An 8,807-nucleotide genomic window follows, 5' to 3' on the forward strand; every position below is an offset into this window, starting at 1 on the left:
CAGCTGTGATGAGTGTGGGAAGGATTTTACCCGGGGTGGAGACGTAAAAAGACACCAACTCATCCACAGTGGAGTTAAACTTTACACCTGTGACTTGTGTGGAAAGTCTTTTACTGAGTCTGGAGGTTTAAAAAAACACCAACTCATCCACAGTGGAGTTAAACCTTACAGCTGTGAGTTGTGTGGAAAGTCTTTTACCCAGGCTGTAGGCTTACAAAGACATCGACTCATCCACAGTAGATTTAAACCTTACAGCTGTGATGAGTGTGGGAAGTCTTTTACCCAGGCTGTAAGCCTACAAAGACATCGACTCATCCACAGTAGATTTAAACCTTACAGCTGTGATGAGTGTGGGAAGTCTTTTACCCAGGCTGTAAGCCTACAAAGACATCGACTCATCCACAGTAGATTTAAACCTTACAGCTGTGATGAGTGTGGGAAGTCTTTTACCCGGACTGGACATTTAAAAACACACCAACTCATCCACAGTGGAGTTAAACCATACAGCTGTGATGAGTGTGGGAAGTATTTTACCCGGGGTGGAGACTTAAAAAGACACCAACTCATCCACAGTGGAGTTAAACCTTACAAATGTGAGTTGTGTGGAAAGTCTTTTACCCTGACGTTAGGCTTACAAAGACACCGACTCATCCACAGTGGAGTTAAACCTTACAGCTGTGAGTTGTGTGGAAAGTCTTTTACCCTGGCTGGAGGTTTAAAAAAACACCAACTCATCCACAGTGGAGTTAAACCTTACACCTGTGAGTTGTGTGGAAAGTCTTTTACCCAGGCTGTAAGCCTACAAAGACATCGACTCATCCACAGTAGATTTAAACCTTACAGCTGTGATGAGTGTGGGAAGTCTTTTGCCCAGGCTGGACACTTAAAAAAACACCAACTCATCCACAGTAGATTTAAACCTTACAGCTGTGATGAGTGTGGGAAGTCTTTTACCCGGACTGGACATTTAAAAACACACCAACTCATCCACAGTGGAGTTAAACCATAAAGCTGTGATGAGTGTGGAAAGTCTTTTACCCAGGCTGGAGGCTTAAAAGAACATCGACTCATCCACAGTGGATTTAAACCTTACAGCTGTGATGAGTGTGGAAACTCTTTTACCCTGGCTGGACACTTAAAAAAACACCAACTCATCCACAGTAGATTTAAACCTTACACCTGTGACTTGTGTGGAAAGTCTTTTACCCAGGCTGTAGGCTTACAAAGACATCGACTCATCCACAGTAGATTTAAACCTTACAGCTGTGACTTGTGTGGAAAGCCTTTTACCCGGGCTGGAGACTTAAAAAAACACCAACTCATCCACAGGGGAGTTAAAGCTTACAGCTGTGACTTGGGTGGAAAGTCTTTTACCCAGGCTGTAGGCTTACAAAGACATCGACTCATCCACAGGGGAGTTAAACCTTACAGCTGTGACTTGGGTGGAAAGTCTTTCACTCAGGCTGGAGACTTAAAAAAACACCAACTCATCCACAGGGGAGTTAAAGCTTACAGCTGTGACTTGGGTGGAAAGTCTTTTACCGAGGCTGGAGGCTTTAAAGCACACCAACTCATGCACAGTGGAGTTAAAGCTTACAGCTGTGACTTGGGTGGAAAGTCTTTTACCCAGGCTGTAGGCTTACAAAGACATCGACTCATCCACAGGGGAGTTAAACCTTACAGCTGTGACTTGGGTGGAAAGTCTTTTACTCAGGCTGGAGACTTAAAAAAACACCAACTCATCCACAGGGGAGTTAAAGCTTACAGCTGTGACTTGGGTGGAAAGTCTTTTACCGAGGCTGGAGGCTTTAAAGCACACCAACTCATCCACAGTGGAGTTAAAAGACAATACTGTGACTTGTGTGGTAAAGCTTTTGCTCAAAGTCGAAACTTACAGAAGCATCTAGTTACCCACTCTGGAATTAAGGCGTACAGCTGCAACTTTTGTGGAAAAAGTTTCAGTGAAAAACACTACCGAAATATTCACCTACGGATTCACACTGGAAATGATGTTTACTGCTGTGATCAGTGTGGAAAACTGTTTACAACAGATGCACAGTTACAACAACACATGTTTAGCCACACTGAGGAGAGACCTTACAAATGTGACCTGTGTGAGAAGACTTTTAAATCTCCACATAAGCTTAATAAACACCAACAGATCCACACAAGAAAGTAACTCTACAAGTGCAGTTAATGTGAGGTATGTATTTATCTTTTTATCCTGTATTTTTAACCTGATTGTTTGGAACAAGTCTCATCAGTAAACTTATGGAGTCGTTTTTGCCTAGTAATCTGAGTGTTATAATGTAAACAGTAAAATGTAATTGGACGTTGGCAGAGATGCTCTTTGTTTCAGGCAACATTCAGGATAAAAATAAAAAAAGCAGAGCAACACAGATGGATCCAGTTCTCAACCCTGTCGTCACTGTGGTGGTGGGAAAGAGTTTCTCTGTGACCTTTGTGAAAAAACTTCCAATCATCAACGGGACCTAAAACCACATCAACGTAGACACACTGGAGACAAAATGAACTACTGCAAAGAATGTGGGAGAGGCTTCCACACACCAAGTACATTAAAAATACATGAACTCTTCCACAGTGGATTCAAAAAGCACATCTGTGACCAGTGTGTGTCATCCTTCACCACTGCATGTGAGCTTAAAGAAAAAGCATAAATGAATCCACACAGAAGAGACACCATACAAGTGCAGACACTGTGACAAAAGCTTCTCACAATCAGGTTATCGTAACAAACATGAACGTACACACATGGAAGTGAACTTCAGCTGTGACCAGTGTGACAAGAGCTTCAGGAATCTCAGTTCATACTCCAAACACAAACGATTCCACGCTGTAAATAAACTGTTTCACTGTTACCAATGTGCAAAAACATTCACTTCATTATCTGCTGTGTGCAAACGTCAGCCTGATCATGCAGGACTGAAATCACTGGATCACAATGAATCTGAAGAGAGAGAAAGATCCTCTTCTGGTTTCAGGGTCAGACTTAAAAACCTTGAGATCAGGCTCCACAGAGTTCAGATGGAATCTCCTGTAAAGAGTGTCAGCTGATGTCACACTTGGATCTGATGAGGTAGCTCTGATTTCTGGACCTGCAGTGAATAATCCTGAATGTTACATTTAGGAAGCTGCATGTATAGATATGCATATCAAGTTTGTTTTTTTCCTTTGAGGGATTTTAATTCTCTAAAATGTTATCCCTGTTACATTTTAATCTTTGTTCCCTTAGGACACAGTAGTGTTTAGTAGTTGTACTTGTTACTGTATTATTAAAGTTATAGGAATGTCTTTTCTTTCTCTTTTTTTAAAACCAAACTGGTATTCTATCAAAAATCACATATGGATATGTATATCATTTCTTTTATTTGAACTTTTTTAGCTTTTCCAAAATTAACTTGTTTTTTTATGTATTCATTGCATGTTTCGCCTCAGTTAAATTTCAATTCTTCATTCATATTTAATATTCTGCTGTGGTAAAATCTTCTCTTAAATCCTTTTTCTCCCAAAACTGCAAATAATTTCACAGCAGTTGCTCTTAAAACTTCCAAAATGAGCTAAATCTTTCCACCAGCTTTGAAAAAAGAGCTGCTGTGACTTTGTGTCCAGAAAAAAGAAACTCAAGCTGAACTGGTTTTGGGCTGTACTTCCATGTAATACCTTTTTTTTTTTTTTTACCAGAAGATGGAGCAGTGAGGCTGTGTAACCTTAATTTAATTAGGGAAGGAACACAATATTCACAGTGGCAGCAAAGAACTGTTAAAAGTTAAAAACAGCAGCACACATCAGGACCATTTTAAAGATCACAGGTGACTACTTTTAGTTAATTCAAATCCTATTAAACATCTATTTTTGGCTCCTCCTTTCACTTTAGTGTATTTACTGTATCCTTTGTTTGTCCACGTTGTTTTTTAATGAATTCATTTTGATCCACATGTTCTGCAGCTGTTTTCCTGTTGAACTGAAGTTTCTATTATGAAATCCTGATAATGTTTAAGCGTTAGTTATATTTGATGAACTCTGTGTAAAGTTTATCTTATTAAACGGTTTGATGTGAAAAATAAAGAAATGGTCTCACAGCAAGTAGTTTGAGCCATGATTTCAGATTCAAACTTATTTAAATGTTTTTAGTGGTACATGTGGAGGTTTATCAGAGGAGGAGACTTGGCTGCTCTCGGCACGGTTCATGCAGCTCATTAAAAACTCTGAAATGATCTTAAGGAAAAGATGTTTGATTTTTCTGAAAAACAAGATGTGGGCATGAAGTTTTCAGACAGTGTGTTTAAGATGCATTGTGATTAACATCTCACACATTCCAATAAAGCAGATGTTCCTGCATTGCAACAGTAGTTTGCAGATGTGTTCATTCCCCCGACCATCTGCAAGACTCTCATGCAGCACCAATTTGAAACGCAGCCTGGTGTGAAAGTCTGTTCATGGCCCTACAGGTTGCCTGAGCACAAGAGACAAATTGTGCAAAAGGAATTGGCTGAAATGGGGAAAATGCTGTTATCATAGGATGAAATGAGGATTTGTTCCTCAGTGTTTGGTCTCCTATCTGTTTGCCATATGATTTGTCCCAGCTGTTGAGAGGGGCCGGTTGTCTTTAAGGTGGTAATTAAGAAGTGAGCGCAGGGTTTTATATGGTTCTGTGATGATTGTCACAAAGCGAAGGTCTCATGGTTTGATGCTTATCCCATGCCCCGGGTTGACCTGACTGTATAAGCACTGCTTGTTTTTATGATGTTGGATTTAACTAACGCCTACTGGCAGATTCCCTTGTCTGCAGAGTCCAAAGACAAAATGGCCTTCTCTACTCTGTATGGTTTGTACCATTCGTCACACACTTCTGTTAGGCTTATTTGAAGCCCCGGGCATTTTTCAGCACCTCCTGTAGCGATAGCTGTGTCCTCACACTGCATATGCTGTTTGCTACCTGGATAATGTTGTCACTCATAGTGATACCTCGGTGGAGCGTGTGCAGTGGGTGGTCATGGTCCCGAAAATGTGTGGTTGGATGGAGGGACCGTACAGTATTTGGGTACAATTTGGGAGCTGGGCATGTGCATCCACACGTAGATAAAACAGCAGCCATCGCATCCTGCCTTTGTCCCAACGCAAAAAAGAACATCCTGATAATAATGAATTACAATATTCCCGACTACAAGTAATAAATGCATGAACGAGATTTTCAGCATCACTCTGAGACAGGATATTTCTGATTTAAAAGATATTGCAGCAATGGAAGAAAGCAGTCTTAAATATTTGCTTTATATTTCCATTAAAGGAGAAGTCCTGGTCAAAATGACTCTAAGATTCCATATAGTGTTACTGGAGGCCACGGTATTGCATCCAGAAAAGGATAAAATCCTTAGTTCCTGATAAAATTGGCACAGAGCTTCCCCCATGCATTACCAAGGATTGACATCAAACTCATCCCATTCTTGATTGCTTTAATGAACATTTTTTATTGTCACAGTTTGATACTGATGATTTCTTGTGAACACTTTTTCCTTAGTTTAAACCCAGTGACAGTATGAAGTTATTATGTTTGTTTTCATGTAAGTATCTACACTTATGCTATCTATCTATACTTGGTCTATATATATATATATATATATATATATATATATATATATATATATATATATATATATGTGTGTATACACACTGTTACGGGTTCGAAATTGAGGATGAGAGCAAAACAATGATAGTCCAGAAGAGGTCGTTCAAACAATTGATTTTAATGCACGCAGCGTGGAGAGGTGTAAACTGCAAAACAGTTGTACATCTCTACCCAAAATACACTCTAGATTGCTTTTATAACATCAGGGTATTGTAACGCCCCTTCTTGCGTTTACAAGCACATAATTTGCATGTACAGAACATCCATGTATTTTAAGAATTAAATGCAAACACAGAAGTTCCTCCTTGTGGCATACTCTTCCAAATATGGTGATGATCTAAGGCCTTTGAGGTCACCATGGACTGGACATCCTTCCGTCACCTGTAACTAAGCAAACTCAAATGCCACAAGAAGCTGAATACATTCAGGCCTTTGCTCAGCTACTATTTTACTGTAACCATGTACTCAGCCTATGAGTTATGATACATATATTTAACTCAATCATTTTAAAGTAGTTATAACTGCACCTGTAATAAACATGTTAATATTTGATTATGATAACCCCTATAATATAAATTATAACCTAATGCCAGCAGCTTCAATAAACACTTTGATGAAATGATAATTACTGCAATGATAAGATGATGGTTATGTAAAATAATCCCTGTAATTCCACAATTCCCTCTTTTGACATTCCAATCAGGAATGTCACCACACTTCGTGTTGCATCACTCCCTGCTCGGCTCTATGGGTTCTAAGTTCATCCTATAGATGCCCTCAACCCAGCCAGGGTTCACAACCCATTACCTTTACCAACAGTCCTCTTACACAAGGAATGATACAACAACCAGCGATGACCAACATTCCCAAAAATACAGCCAATGAACATATCACTGACATAGCCACACCTTTCCATTGTCCAAACACAGATGTCATCCAGGACGCCAGCGGATTTTCGATACCTGAGTGCTCATGCATTGTTTTAGACAAAATCTTCAGACCCACCAGAGCTCAGGTTACTGAGCCATCTGGGGCAGTATTAATAGGGATAAAAGTGCAGCACATGTCTCCGAACATGGCGCATACGCCTCCCCTCTCACGTCAAGGGTCATTTGATTTTACACTCCCATCAGCAAACTCGGACCCAATTGTTCTTCCAACCCCATCATGGCGTCCCTGGTGAGGTTAGAGAGTCTCAGCAGGTTTTAGTGAACCTAATGCGGTCAAAATTTTGATTAGGCGTTACCCAAAGAAATATACTCTCAAATCCTGCAGCTATCAGATTTACCAGCTTGTACTCGTCTGGAACTCCCCTAGGCACTCCTATGGAGTCTACCCAGGTCGGTGAGTTTAGGCGAGGATCATAAACATGTGTACCCTAGGTCCCTCATTTGGCCAAAATCTGTCTCTTATGTCTGGCAGCTAAAGTTCGCGAGTTGTGTTATGGAATAGTCTTTACCTGGTTTCTAATCAGCATGAGTGGAGCTCCCAGTCGCTCTGTGTAGACAAACGTGGCCTGGCTAAAGCACAGGCAACATAATCAGATACATGTTGTTCTCTAGCATTTTGAGCCACCCAATCAAGCCAGAGGTTACTGTCCTTGAAACCAGTGACACGCTCGATTAAATCCTTAAGCTCCAGTCTAGAGTAATCTGTGGTCAGAAGTACTCTCCCTTTTGGTTCCTGTTGCTTTTGAGCTACTGCTCTCAAAGTTAGCATCTGATCAGTCAGAATGGTGATAGAACTTTCTGCGAGCGGCTTAGACTTTGGATCAACTAAATTTACCTAAGCATATCATGGGGTGATTGCAGACCTGTACATCATACGCTCTCCAACTACTATTAGCTCCTGTACACTTAATGACGTTACACAAATCAAACGTGAATGAGCTGGTAGACCCTTTAACATAATTCAACTCTATGCCATTATTGGTGCTGAGACACTCATCACCTTTACCTGACACCTCGCGCTTTTGTCTTTTTACCGATCCCGTTTTAGCAACTACAGTCTCAGGAAGTGCTGGACTGGACTGGCGTCCGTGTTCAGACAAGGGGTCTGGAGTACCCTGCAAAATATAAACAGTATACAACACAGCCATGGTTAATATCATTGCATACAATAAACATGTAGTGGTAAGGAACATTTTAATAAGTTTCTTAGCCCAAAGAGATTTTTATTTTACTCCTGTGCTTGACAGGATAAGGGAAGTTGTTTTTTGTTTTGTTTTGAAATTCTTCTTTTCTGTGTGTGTGTCTACATAGGTAAGCATATTATAATCAACATAACATCCCTGATTTGCAAATTATTTTCTGCCCCCGCTGCAGGGCAACATCCTGCATCATGTGGTGGTGAGTCTATGTTGGCTAGTTTAATACAGATATGTAACAGTTTCTTGATTCCATGGCCCACTCATAGTTGCGCAGTGTCAATGTATGTGGAGAGTTCGATACACATTTCTTGGCTAATTATTTTCCCAATAAAAGTGAAATCACACATTGCATTTGATTTCACTTATATATTATCATGTTCTGGGCTCTATCCATTATATTAACTTTATTCAATCTCAATACTCTTTATGTGTGTGAGCAACGCTTTTAGTTTTATTAAACACAGAGTAAAATACACACCATCCCCCTGTCAGCCTAACTCTCCGCTAAAAAGCACACTTCAAAGTTTTCTATCAGGATTTACGCCTCTTTTGGCTTCAAGCATATACATAACATGCAAAGGTTACTGTTAATGCCCGTTAGACAAGTTTCCATTATCTGCAACATTTTGTTTCACCCGGCTCACCCTCACACGTTTCCTGTTCAGTTATTGCATATTTATCTTTAAGACCTTTTACCTCAGTAGTTGCTAAGCAGAAACAAAGCAACCTGTGGTCCACCTTTACCCTGTGAAATAAACCCCTGTCATGTTTGTGTCTGTAAGCATGTTTTGCATTCATTCATTACACTCCCCGCCATTCCTGTAAGTTAGGAGCTGTAAAGTTGAAAGCTGCATCAAGTCCAGGCCTTTGGCCTGGCCTATATATAAATCATGTGTGTTTGTAAGCGTGCATGCAATTAACCTGCTATGTTCTCATCTTCCCTCAACATGTATCACCTGGACACTCTCACCAGTGAAGCTTAAAACCCTTTTGGACGGAACATCAACTCTA

This window comes from Oreochromis aureus, linkage group 3 (genome assembly GCF_013358895.1).
Source record: "Oreochromis aureus strain Israel breed Guangdong linkage group 3, ZZ_aureus, whole genome shotgun sequence".
Lineage (NCBI taxonomy): Eukaryota > Metazoa > Chordata > Actinopteri > Cichliformes > Cichlidae > Oreochromis > Oreochromis aureus.